The sequence below is a fragment of the Ictidomys tridecemlineatus genome, chromosome 7 (assembly GCF_052094955.1).
Source record: "Ictidomys tridecemlineatus isolate mIctTri1 chromosome 7, mIctTri1.hap1, whole genome shotgun sequence".
Classification (NCBI taxonomy): domain Eukaryota; kingdom Metazoa; phylum Chordata; class Mammalia; order Rodentia; family Sciuridae; genus Ictidomys; species Ictidomys tridecemlineatus.
In genome coordinates, this window is record NC_135483.1 from 113,049,512 (window position 1) to 113,064,428 (window position 14,917).

Sequence of the window (14,917 nt, forward strand, 5' to 3'; positions counted from 1 at the left end):
ACAAGTTCCACCAGAAAACTTGTAAAACTAGTAAATGAATTCAGCAATGTAGCAGGATATAAAATCAACACTCATAAATCAAAAGCATTTCTGTATATTAGTGACAAATCCTTGGAAAGGGAAAAGAGGAAAACTACTACATTTACAATAGCCTCAAAAATAAATAAATAAAATAGTTGGGAAGCAACTTAAGGAAAGAGGTGAAAGATCTATATAATGAAAATTAGAGAACCCTAAAGAAAGAAACCAAAGAAGACCTTAGAAGATGGAAAGGTCTACCTTGTTCTTGGATAGGCAGAATTTATATTATCAATATGACCATACTACCAAAAGCACTATACAGATTTAATACAATGCAAATCAAAATCCCAATGACATTCCTCATAGAAATGGGAATAAAACTGTCATGAAATTCATCTGAAAAAATTAGAGGCCCAGAATAGCTAAACCAATCCTTAGCAGGAAGAGTGAAGCAGGTAGCATATATACAGAGATATAGCAACAAAAACAGCATGGTATTGGTACCAAAACAAGCTGGTAGACTAATGGTATAGAATAGAGGACACAGAGACTAACTCACAAAATTGCAATTATCCTATATTAGACAAAGGTGCCAAAAACATGCATTGGAGAAAAGATAGCCTCTTCAACAAATGATGCTGAGAGAACTCGAAATCTATTTGCAACAAAATGAAAATAAACCCTTATCTCTCACTATGCAAAAAACTCAACTCAAAATGGATCAAGGACCTAGGAATAAAACCAGAGAGCCTGCTTCTAATAGGAGAAAAAGTAGGCCCTAATCTCCATCATGTGGAATTAGGCCTCAACTTCCTTAATAAGACTCCTTTGGCACAAGAATTAAAATCAAGATTCAATAAATGGGATGAATTCAAATTCTTCTTCTTTGATCTTGGCATTTCATGAGCAAAAGAAACAATATGTGAGGTGAAAAGAGAGACAGCCTACAACTTGCGAACAAATCTTTACCCTTCACACATCAGATAGAGCACTAATCTCTAGGATATTAAAAAAAAAAAACTCAAAAAGCTAAGCACCAAAAAAACAAAAACAAACAAACAAACAAAAAACACAATGAATAAATGGGCCAATGATCTGAACACACACTTCTCAGAAGATGATATACAATGAATCAACAAATATATGAAAAAATGTTCATCATCGCTAGCAATTAGAGAAATGCAAATCAAAACTACTCTAAGATTTCATCTCACTCCAGTCAGAATGGCAGCTATTATGAATACAAACAACAATAAGTGTTGGTGAGGATGTGGGGAAAAAGGTACACTCATACACTGCTGGTAAGACTGCAAATTGGTGCAGCCAATATGGAAAGCAGTATGGAGATTTCTTGGAGAACTGGGAATGGAACAACCATTTGACCCAGCTATCCCTCTCCTTGGTCTATACCCGAAGGACTCAAAAATAGCATACTACAGGGACACAGTCACATCAGTGTTTACAGCAGCACAGTTCACAAGAGCTAAACTGTGGAACCAATCTTGATGCCCTTCAATAGATGAATGGATTAAAAAAATATGGCATATATACACAATGGAATTTTATTCAGCAATGAAAGAGAGTAAAATCGTGGCATTTGGAGGTAAATGAGTGGAGTCAGAGGAGATAATGCTAAGTGAAGTAAGCCAATCCCCAAAAACCAAATGCTTAATGTTTTCTGTGATATAAAGATGCTGATTCACAGTGGGGTGGAGAGGGGGAACATGGGAGGATTAGATGAATTCTAGATAGGGCAGAGTGGGAAGGGGAGGCACATGGGGTTACAAATAATAGTGGAATATGATGAACATTATTATCCAAAGTACATGTATGAAGACAAGAATTGGTGTGAAAATCCTTTGTATACAACCAGAGATATGAAAAAATGTGCTCATATTTGTAATATGAATGATAATGTATTCCTCTGTCATATATAAATAAAAAATAAAGTCATGTGTTTTATTTATTTTTAAGTCTGTCATTATTTTTTTTCTCCTTTTCTTTTTCCTTTTTTGGTATTAGGGATAGAACTCAAAGGTTCTGTAATACTGAGTTCCATCCCCAGTCTTTTCATTTTATATTTGCAACAGGATCTCATTAAGTTGTCGAGACTCGACTCAAACTTGTGATCCTCTTACCTCAGGTTCTAAAATCCATAAGATTATAAGCCAAAGTCACCAAAACCCAATTAAAATGATTCCGTGTTAACCAAAACATGTGATAGACTTTCAGTCTTAATAATAGTTGTCATAGATGGATTAGCTTATGAGGATTGGAGAAGTCTTTTTGAAATAGTGAGGGTTTCTCAGCCTTGGGTATTTTGACATTTTGACACAAATATTTATTACTGGGAACTGTCCTGGACCTGGTATGATGTTGACCAGTTCCTACTCTCTACCCACTAGATGACAATAGTGGACCTTTATCCCTACGGTTGTCACAGTCCAAAATGTCTGGAAACTTCCCTGGTAGGAAACATTATCTAGGGTTCAGAATCACTAGCATAGTAGGAATAACTCAAGCTTTGGAGTTACAGAGATTTTTTGTTAAAGACCAATTTTTGAATTTGGACATTTCATGGTTTTCAGAAGTAACACAGGAGTCATTTAAACTCCATTACATGGTTACTGTGTCTATTAGTATTAGTTTGTGTAAATTGTCCAGAATAGAGTGGATGTTCTCCAAATAATAGTTACTAAAATAAATACTACAACATAGCATACATGAGGTCACATGTGTAAATCCCCAGCACCAAAAAAAAAAAATTACATTATATCAGCAAAAATACAAATAGGTTCAGAGGAGGGAAAGATTTCAAATCATACTGAGGAAAAATTGAGCTATGTCTTAAAGGATAGATGGTATATCACCCATTGGAAGGCAGTCAAGACACCAGCAACAGAAAGGCATCTGACAGAAGAAAGGGTACAGGAGAGAAAAGTAAGACAGTTGTGAAAAGTGAAGATGCTCTCTTTAGTGGAAATAGTACTTGACTTGAGCCAGGATACTGGAGCTTAAGTTTCATGGTACTGAGTTATAATAAATGTTTCTAACCCTAAGTTTCTTTATTTATCAGACAAGAATAATAATGCTGGGAAAAAAAGATTTAGGGAATAAAAATGAGACAAAATGAGCATTTCAGAGTCAGTTGCCTTAATTTCAGCTTCTGACAGTGACTAAACTGGTGGTGCCACTGTACATCCCATGACAGCATGTCATGGGAGTTTGCAGACCACAGATACAGATTGAGAAACAAACTTAAAGGCTACTGCTGTAGCTCAGACAAGAAGTTATTAAATATTTAACTAGACTTGGAAAAGAAAACACATACATGATTCAAAACAACAACAAAATAAGAATGGTTTTAATCATATTTAAAAGAAAGCAAAACATAGAAATCAAAATATATTTGAAGATCAAGGAAGGAAACCCGTCTTGTTCCCTCTGAGCTCAAGGCTGAGTGTCTGGAGAAATTACAGAATTACAGCCGAAAATAGAACATTAGAGGAGAAGTTATTTCAGAAGCTGAAATTCAATTTCATTCTGCTCAATGAGCAATTTTGCAGAAGTTATCAGTGGACAGTGTTTATTCCCTTAAGGGAATTAAGGAAGATTCTAGGATCATTATCGTTACCAAAATCCCCAGAGAGATACCCAGTACTGCAAAACTAAAAGAAACAAAACCAAAATACACTAGGGAGTATCAGTGACATTTAGCAGGCAAGGAGTCAAGTATGAGACCCCTTCAGTACACTCTGCAGCATACTGAAAATAAAAATTGTTCTATTTCCTACATGACCATTGGGAATATCGGCTATATCAATAGACATCTCTGAACCCATAACTGCATTCTATTTTATATTGAAGTACAAGGCATATTCTACAGGTTTGTTACTAAAATGTTTACTACTAAAGATGGTTTTCACCATTTCAGAAAAGTAAAACCATCATCAATTCTAATGGTTATTCCAGAGTTTCCAACACAGTACTCTTGGGTCAGTGAGTTTTTACTGATTTCATTGCCAGAGATTCTTTACATAGTAAAGGCATCGGTTTGATCAAATCTGGTTGTACCTAAGCATTTGTGCATTGATTTTTAAAAATTATTTTCCCCTTGATTTTGATTTATGTTGTATTCTGGCATTACATTCTTTTTTTTTTTTTACAATAGAGAAAACAGATGAGAGTCAGCCTTATAAATTTGAGTTTATTTCAAAGTCCTCAAAGGAGTAATTTTCAACAGGTTGCTTTTTTTAGAAGATGGGAAAGAGAAAGGGCATAGCAGCTTCAACCTGGGCAAGCTGCACCCTTCACTGTAAGGTTCATTTGTATGTGTATCAGTTTATCTTCCCTACCTGATAGTGTTCTGAATCCCGTGTATTATCCTACAACTTTCCTTGTTCCCTCATAATACTTAATCCTCGACAAAGTGTAGTCAATTTTTGTCTATTGTCTTTTTGCTTCATAGCAAGATAATGTTATCAAATTATTTAAACATTAAAACTTTTATTTTAAACATAATCTAATGCAAAAGACCATTATATTGACCCCACTCCTCAAAACAATATCACTACCAATAACAACAATAAAAAAGATGCATTGTTTATATTCTGCTGGGCACTTCTCAAAATTCCTGTGTTTCTGTGGGTCATAGTTGACACCCAAAGGAGTAACAGATGTTTCAGAATGTACTTGGCTCAATTACTTTCAGGAAATGAGAATGTAGAAAATTAAAGCTTTTATCTCATTAAAAAATTGCCAAGAAAAAGAAAAAAGGAAGAGAGGAAGAAAGAAAAAAAAAGAAGAAAGATGGAGACCTAAGGTAGGTCTTTTCTATGTAGATAGAAAAGGAGAATTTTTTTTAAAGGAAATAAGAGGGGGATCTCATAAGAGCAAAGATTCTTTGAAATCTTAAGTTTTAGCCCTTTTCGCATTTAGAGGGAGAGAGAAATTTAGTGACCTTTCATAAAATATAATCTACATTTGACAACATATAAAATGGATTTGCATCATATAAAACAGAAGAAATAACTCCTTAAGGTGGACTATTACAGGAAAGAACTTCCAAGTTATCAGATGCCCCACTGCTAAAAGGCACCATATAGAGTCCTTTCAGACTAGATTTCAGTGAGAACCTGCAAGAGCTCAGTCTGCGGATCTTAACAAGATTAAGTGCCTCAGACCCCCAGCTTGTCACTTGTCATCATTTATAATGTTCCATAGATGTCATGACAACTTGCCATAGTAATTTATCTTAGCAAGTAAAGTAGAAAAAAGACTTGATGATTTCTGCATGCCAGTCTTACTAGGTTGTTTATTATATGCCTATTTTTAATTTGTCTATCATAGTTTCTAAAGTATATATCTGATGAAATGCATAACAAGTATGCAAATTGAATACTAGACATGTTTTATATTTAATAAGTCGTAATTATTTATCATGTTAAATAATATCTTGCTGAAATAGAATACAGGTATAAATTTTAAGAGTGTTACATTGAGAAACCAGCTGAGAGCTTGTGTTATAGGTGAAAATTAATTTTTGCCATTAACTGTGACTCAAGAGTCTTTCAGTTAGCAGAGAGGTTAGGCTTTGTCATAGAAAGTCTAGTGGGAGCATTTGAAACAATTAATCCCCAACAATATTAACACTGTATTCATTCTTAAGCAAATGGATATGACATTCTCTGATATTCAGATGATGTCTAAGAGCATTTTAATCTGACAGCCTTTATTTTCCCATGAGCAAATTATTCATGTGCTGTGAATCTTCATAGCAGCTATCATGATGAATTTGAGTTTGTGAGGTAAGCCCAAATAAAGTATGAACAAATGTCCTTATGGGTTAGATTTGCTAAAACCTTTCAAGGGCTCCCTAAAGGACAGATAATTAGGTTAGTTTGTTAACATTGATTTAAAACAAATATCTTGTACATAATCAAATCAACAGAAGCCAATTTTCACTTATTGTAGGGCTAAATCTATTTATCTATTTCTGACAAAAGACTGAAAATACAGGAGAACATGCCTGTTTCCTTTCCTCTGTAGATCCCAATAGTAGCAAAAAATAAATATCTCTCTAATATTTACTTATTATGCTTACTTCTGGCAAATTGCTTCTTGAAACAGATCAATAGTGTAATATAATTAAGTTGGGCTGATAACATAAAATTCCAGCTCAGAGAGATTAAGTATTCATGGTAATTATATAAACTTTTATAATTATATAAACTTTTTTTTTTTTTTAACTGTGGCTCAAGGTTCCGTACAAAAATTCTTGGCCAATTGCAATACATTCTAAGATTGGATGGGTGTTAGTGATTGTAACAGATGCTTAAAGAAAGTACAAACCTATTCAAGGACAAGAACTTACCAATTTTCTTTTGTAAACACCCACCAAATTTCCAACTAAAATTCAAAATTAAATTATTTTGCCTAATTTGTAAAACAGGTTAATAGAAATTTGAATAAACTTCACAAATTAAATGTATCTTTTTAATTTTTATCATCTCCTCTGTGTTGATTCAACCACTTTATTTAAAAGTATTTTTAGTGATAGAGTACTTACCTAGCATATAAAAAACCTTGAATTCAATCCCCATAACCACACACAAAAATAAATCAAATCAAATAAAACTATTTCTTGCACCCTGGATCAATGCATCATGAATAAACTCAGGCAAGATTAAAACACAGTAGCTGCTGTTTTCAAGCTTCACAATTTCACAGACTAGAAAATGAAGGCCTAGAATTCACTGACTGTCCCAAATTATGTGGTTGGTTATTACCTAAAATATAATTTTCCTACTTGATAAAATAATTTTATCTCTAATTAATCCTAAATGCCCATGAGTTAATCATATAATGAGGACTCCTAATTCATTTGTGTTAATTTATATGTATGTGTATCTTTATACATAAATAAAAATTTATATATATATATATGTGTGTAGATAGATAAATAGATAAAAGTGTATGCATAATGGATAGATGAACATCTATATACTGGACTGAATGTGACCCCCCACAATTCACATGTTGGCGCCCTAGCCCTAGTGTTATGGCTCTAGGAAGCAAGGCATGTGGGAGGTAATTAGTTCATGGGGCAGAGCCCTCATAGATAGATAGGATTAATCCGGTGTAAAAGGGGCCCCAGAAAGTCTCATTGTCTTGCTCCTTTTCTTTTTTTTTTTTTTTTTTTTTTTTTTTTGGTATTGATCATCTTTAATCATTAACCAATCTGTCAGGAATGTGGTTATATTTAATTGTGGTTTTAATTTGCGTTTCCCTCACTGCTTAAAGAGGTTGGGTAGCTTTTCATTGTTATTATTCATCTGGATTTCCTTTCTTATGAAGTGCCTATTTATCTCTTTGACCTATTCCTTTTTTCTTTTTTTTTTTTTTAATTTATTTATTTTTTTTATTGTTGGTCGTTCAAAACCTTACACAGTTCTTAATACATCATATTTCACAGTTTTATTCAAGCGGGTTATGAACTCCCAACTTTACCCTGTATACAGATTGCTGTAACACATCAGTTACCCTTCCATTGATTGACATACTGCCTTTCTAGTGTCTGATGTATTCTGCTGTCAGTCCTATTCTCTACTATCTCCCCTCCCCTTTTCTCTCTCTACCCCTTCTACTGTAAATCATTTCTTCCATTTGTATTATCTTGTCTTACCCCTCCATTACATAGTTCTTGATATATCATATTTCACATTTTGATTCAAGTGGGTTATGCACTCCCATATTGCCCCTTATACAGCTTGCAGAATCACATCAGTTTCACTTCCATTGCTTTACATATTGCCATCCTAGTGTCTGTTGTATTCTGCTGCCTTTCCTATCCTCTACTATCCCCCCTCCCCTCCCCTCCCCTCCCCTCTTCTCTCTCTACCCCTTGCTCCTTTTCTTTCTCATTTATTTTCCATTCTGAAAATATAAGAAGTCAACAGTCTGCAGTCCGGAAGACCTTCATGAGAACCTGATCATTCTAGTACCCTAATCCCAGACTTTCAGACTCTAGAACTGTGAGAAAAAAAACAATTTACTATTTTTATAAGCCAGTCTATAACATTTTGTTACAAAATCCCAAACAAAGACATAAGCATGTATATATATATATATACATGCTTATATATATATATATATATACCCTTGATGATCAAGGGTATATATATATATACCCTTGATCATCAAGAATAAAATGCAATAATAATTTTGGAATCCTTATCTATAAATGTAAGGGTTAATATACTACCCACAGATCATACATCAAAATAAATATTAACAACAAAATTAGATACACAATGGAATTTAAATGGTAGTAACAGTACATACAATAAACTAGAAGAGAATAATGAATAGTAGCTCAGAAGTGTGAGGGTGGAGAGAAGATTTGAACACAATCTCATAGCCTTAGAACTACTGAGGACTCAAACTTCTGGCTTAAAAAAAAAATCTTGATTAATTACTACACTACACATTGTGATGGACTTCATCGGGATAACTGTGATTAAACCATTTTTGAGCATGAAATCCACAAATTTTAATAATTTTCTCATAGACATAAGACTTCATATTTGTTTAATATATGTACTTTTTCTTGTAATCTATGGTTGGTATATCCTACTAAGTCTTTTCTTTTCATACTCTAAAAGCACAAAATGCAAATAAACTGACGTTATCTGAATTCCATTTACTTTTCTCCAATGAACAAAAAGCCTATCTTTGCCATTACATTTGTTTTATATGGATATTTTCTCTCAGCTTCATGAGTTTTATAATTTTATATAATTTTTTATAATTTTATATAATTCATAATTTTCTCTCCAATATAAACATAACATAGGCATTCTGCTCTCACACTATATATGTTGAAAGAGAAAAGGAATAGCACATCAAAATCCACAAACAACCGATAAATCCTAATTTTTAATGAACAGTTTTAGCCTCCTTCTCACAAAGGCACTTAATAGTAAAGTAAAGCTTGATTAATTTTAGTTTACTTCATTAACTCAGGCAGGTATTGATAAATAGGGCAATGTTAAAAAATGTGAGAATAAGGTGAATAAAAAGAAACAAAAAAGGCCTGTATCTGAAAGCTAAGTGTCCATCAGTTACATAGTTACATAGTTAACTGTACACTATTTCATTACACAAACTCCTTCAAAACCATGTAGGAAGCTGTTTTAGAGTATCATTATGTCATGAACCTGAAGTACGCTTATAAAAGAAAAATCTCTTAAGAACTGACTAAATACTGAGAAAAAAATATCTAAGAGAAACAGTGGTAGATGTCACTTTGGAGCTACCAGCTATTCTTTTTGAAAGCAGAAGCTATTGTGTTAGCAAGGTCTGACAGTTGAGAAAAGACAATCAACAAGAGCACCTTTAGAAATGGGGAAGAATTTGATGTTCAAAGTTGTAGGCTAGTCAGGAACCTGAAAGGTGTTAAGAGTCTCATCAAACAGTCATTGTATACAAAGTGTCAATCACATCTGACCAAGTGAACTTGCCAAGTCACTGGAGAGCAGATGAAGCGCACAAAAAAAACCTCTGTTTGAATTTTCACAAACTTAAAAGATGTCTAACCTGTTAAGCTACAGAAATCATATGGAAAGATTTATTTCAATGTAATTATATATCTTTTATATTTTTTTAAATGAAAGCACTTAATGATAACATAAAAACTGCAAAATAAGCAAAAAACTGAAGCAGTTCTTGTTAGTTCACACAGCATTCCTTCAAACTCCCCTTGCTATTTCTTCAAATTTTTACCCAGTGGTTACTATATTAAGGATTTTTATTTTGCCTATTCCATCTAATATTTCATCCCTACCACATGTATTTCCTTATATTTTTGCTCAGTTATTTTCCACTTACACTTAACTATCAGGCTATATGTTTTATTATTCATCTTCTTTATTGTCTCTCTTCCATGCTACTGTGAAGCCTTGATGAAGTCAGTATTCTTGCCACTATATACATCAGTGGCTGGCACATACGGTAGGCAATAGTACACATTTCTTGATGAATTAAAGAATAAATGTCATTGGATAATCTTTGTTGGTAGGAATGCAAGATCCACATCTACCAATTGCATTTCTTTGCCAAGAGTTGGTGGTACTAACTCTACTCTGTTAAGAGGTAGACCTCATGTTGGTGTGTTCTTCTTCATATACTTAGGCAGAATACAAGGTCTGGCCAGAGAGGATCACAAAACCTTGGAGAGAAATCATATAAACTGTCCTCTATAAGAGAAGCCCTTTCTCTTCTGTAAATGATGCCAGCTCTGCCAAGTGATGTTTTAATCCCCCCTCCCGCCCAATCCCTTGCAATGGCACAGCTAGGTATTGGCCATCTTAACTTTTCTTATCTCAACAATTCAATATCACCATATAAAGGATGAACAAATTGGAGGTGGCAACTGGTTTAAGGACCAAATGAACAACAGGGAGTTGTGGTAGCAGTTGTCTTGGCTTGTACACTGTTGGCCATCGCAGTCAGCCTATACAGTGTGTTAGCCTGTGTGGTGGTTTTCTAAAAAGAAATGATCACTTTCTAACCTTTAAAAGTTGTGAGTTTTTAAATGAAAGTCTGGGTTGCTTGCTTTTCTTTTAATGAAGTATTTGTCACAAAAGATTTATGTTCTTTAGAGTAAAAATGAGTGGAGCTGAGAGGTTTTCTACCTTACATGGGGCACTTGTCGTCTCTATTTATCACACTTCCCACCCCTCCAGAGTGAGTCCAGCTATTGAAGCCTGCACTCCATTCTCCCTCACCCTCATGTTACTCTGACTGAACTCACATATTTACAATCTGCCTGACTTTACTAAGCATTCATATTTAAGATTGTTCACAAATAAATGAGCACTCTGGGGATGGAGTAATACATTAATTAGTTATTTATTGCTATATAACAAATTACCCTAAAGCTTAGCATCTTAAAACAATAAGTATTTGCTATCTCACATGATTTCTCTAAGAGTCAGAAATATGGGATAGTTATGTAGGTGGTTCTTGTTTGGAGTTTCCTTTGAGGTGCAATTGATCTTATTGTCTTTCGTTTTAGTCCTTTGAAATCCTGACCAGGACTAGGACTCCTGGTTTGAAATGACTGACTGACTTGGGGTTGGCTGGAGATCTTGTTTCTTGCTGTGTGTGTTTCCCTATTGAGTTGCGTGGTAGTCTCCATAACGTGACAGCTGGCTTTGCTCAGAGTGAGTGAACCAAGAAGGAGGGCAAGAAGTCTTCTGCCTTTTATGACCTTGTCTCCACAGTTACACATTATTCCTTTTACCTCATTCTGTTTATTAAAAAGGAGTCATTAAGTGCAACCCACACTTAATAGGAGGGAAATGAAGCTCTACTTCTTGAGGGGAGAAATATAAAAGCATTTTTGAAATGATCTCATTCTTGGGGTTTGAGGATTGATGGAATCATCAATTAATTGCTTTATTTTGATCTGGGTATTGCCTGGGTATTACCTTCTACTTTCTCTAACTTTAAAATTTCAAAATTCTTTTCATTTATTTTGATTTTACTATTTCAAGAAAACTGGGAACCCCAAGCATTACAATTCATAATCATCAAAGATTAATAATTGATTAAAATTTTATTAAGACATTTCTCCATTAGTTTTAGGAAAAGCTCTCTTAAATTTTAGTGAAACACCAATACCCAGTTGTTTGTTATCCATTGCTTAACTAGTGTTCTCTGGGAAGCTGTCATACACTTATATGTAGGAATCCCTTCACAGCACAATTATTTTTTTGTTTTCTGGATATATAATTTCAGTAGCACTCTAGGCAATTTTTTAAAAACATTTGTAGCTGCAATCATCAGTAATCCCATGGATAGTGCGAGGTTGCTCTGTTTTACTTTTTTATTGCCTTTTTGTGGCCATAATATTCATCCTCAGCAGGAAGCAGTCATCACCCTTTTCTTCCATTCTCAAAGAGAAAGAGTAGAGTTTCAGAGTAAAGGAAAGGAAGTCTGAACAGAAAAGAGAGTTCAGAGTTTGCCAGGAAACTTCACAGAGATTCCTGCCTTATGACTCTCTTTGGTTGTGTTCTCTGTATTTTAAACACCTGAACTGCTAGAAGTATTTGACATATCCAGGTAGTATGTTGGCAGTACAGGCCTTCATAGGTTATTTTTTGTATTTATTTTCATTTTTAGGTTTAATTACATTGTGGTGGCCTAGGGAAGTATGTATATATAACCATGTACTTGTTATAGATTTTAAATTGTACAAAAGCAGGTTCCCATGAACAGCTGATGCTGTATCAGATTCAAAAACATTTGACACATTATATACACACACATTATGATTTTACCCAAACTTTCTTCCATTCTGAAAGTGTGCAAAAGCATCTGACTTTTTTTTGTTGCTGAAAAGGACTCCCTGATCCATTTTTGAAACTATTCATATCATTAAGTTCTGTAAAGTTAGCATTTACTTCCTCATTAGAACAGAGTCTTAGCATTCATATTAGGGGAAATAAACCTTAATAAAGTCTTAAATTTTTCTTCAAGGTCATGGTTTTTATAGATATTTTTATTATACACTTCCATATATAAATTCTATATATTGCACACCATATATAATATACACATATTCACTAAAATTCAACGAATATCCTTGAAATGTTTTGTCTGACTTTTAACAGGTTTCCTGTAATTTACTGGGTTATTTTAGATTGTTTACTATTTGGGGTTGATTTCAAAAAGTATAATGGAATTCAATTTTTGAAAACATAATGTGATTATTCAACCACTTTTTGAGTTTAATCTGTTTATTTTTATTCAAGTGGTTTAAGATATGCAAAAATACACATAAAATAAATGTTCTTATTAATTTGGCAAAGCTGAATGAAATACACACATAATTTTAAGATAGTATTATAGATGTTAAAGAACAGTTCTAAATAAACTATTACTCTAAAATAACACAACTATCAGTTACAATGTGTATGGGTGTGTGTGTGTGTGTGTGTGTGTGTGTGTGTATGTAGCTTCTGGACACACACATGAGAAGAATGTCAACATGTTGCCAAATGAACAGCATAGGAATTGCCCAAAGACTAAAAATAAAAATAAATTAAATTGGGGCTGAGGTTGTGGCTCAGCAGTAGAGTGCTCGCCTTGCACCTGCGAGACCCTGGGTTTGATCCTCAGCACCACATACAAAAATAAACAAGTGAAATAAAGGTGTTGTGTCCAACTACAACTAAAAAAATAAATAAATATTTTTAAAAATAAATTAATTAAATTGATTTGATTTATGCACGTCAGTTTCTCATCTAGAGGAGAAAAAACTATTGTTTAAAAATTTAGGCTCTAAGAAACTGAAAAGAAAAACTTCATAAAACTGAGAGCTGAAGAGCAATTTAGAAAAAACTACAACAACAAAAAAAGGCACTGAAACAGCTGCTGCAGCATCACATCTCACATCTAAAAATGTCCACTGTGATACAAATGGAGAGGGCTTAACAGATTGAACCAAGAGGCGTAACATTTCAAATCATACATTTGCACAGAGCTAAACTTTTAAAAAAGTATTTCCACATACATCTCACAAGCAATTCTCACAACTTTGTATCATGGGCACACATAGTTAATTTCTGTACATCCAAATTATAAAAATGACATAGAGACCACTTGAGCCATTAATGGTTAGCTAATATATACATTTTCCCTCCTTCAAAATAAAAAAGGAGACTCATTCTTTCTTACACAAATTTTTGTGTAAGATATGTAATCTTTTTAATCTAAACTTTTTTTACTTTTGGCCAGATATTGTTAATGATTATGAAAATGAATTTTCACATTTTTCCATTAATAACTAGTTACTCATAAACATATACTAATTAAAATTGTTACCCCAAAAAAGAAAAAGCATATATTAGTCTGGCGCAGTGGCATATCCCTATAATCCCAGTGGCTGGGAGGCTGAGACAAGAGGATCATGAGTTCAAATCCAGCCTCAGCAACTGCAAGGTGCTAAGCAACTCAGTGAGACCTGGTCTTTAAATAAAATACAAAATAGGGCTGGGGATGTAGCTTAGTAGTTTAGTGCCCTGAGTTCAATCTCTAGTTACCCAACCTGCCCCGCCAAAAAAGCTCATTTTAAATCTGGGAAATGATCAAAGGACTAAAATTACAGATTATAGGATATATAAAATTAAAAGATCTAATTTCTTATCTATATAAATAAACTTTAAAAATATATTGGAACTGACTTTTCATAGTAGTATAAGTTATCCTGATTATATCACAACATTAGGAATTGCAAATATAAAGACATTTTTCTGATATCCTGTAACAAAATGTAACTATTGATATTTATATAAAATATTAATCTTCATAGCTGACTCACCATGAACTTTAGCTGAAAGCCTGCCAAAAACAGAGCCATCCTCACCAAAGAGTATTTCTTTCTTATTGGTATTCACTTGTATATGTTTTTTAAAAAGCAAATTATTATTATTTTTTTAAAGTTTATATTTTAGAAACTGGTTTCCCATGCAATATGGCAGAAGTTCTTTATTTGTTCTAAGGAAAACATTCCTGTCTTTTAGGTTCCTGATCACTTATATTCCAGGCCCCTTTATTTCCTGAAAACTGAACAAAAGGCACAGGAATGAAACTGAAATCAGTAAAACCTCTCTGTTCATTTCTAAAGTTAAGGATGAATTATTGGGTTGAGAGAATAATTTCATTAACTTACGTTCATTGGCCAAATTGATCCTGTTCCCTTATTTTTCAAATTATCTATGTGGATGAAGCTATGCTTTAAAAACAGAAATGAAGCAAATTTGACTATACTATGATGAAAATGCAAGGTTCTTACTCTTCAAAACACTACAATACAGCCAGAAAAGAACCA

General features: G+C 33.5%; 1 protein-coding gene across 5 annotated transcripts in view; it reads right to left on the minus strand.

Annotated features, from left to right (window-relative positions):
- Positions 1–14,917, minus strand: part of Lrp1b (LDL receptor related protein 1B) — a 1,779,935-nt gene that overhangs the window by 556,460 nt on the left and 1,208,558 nt on the right. The window lies entirely within an intron of this gene.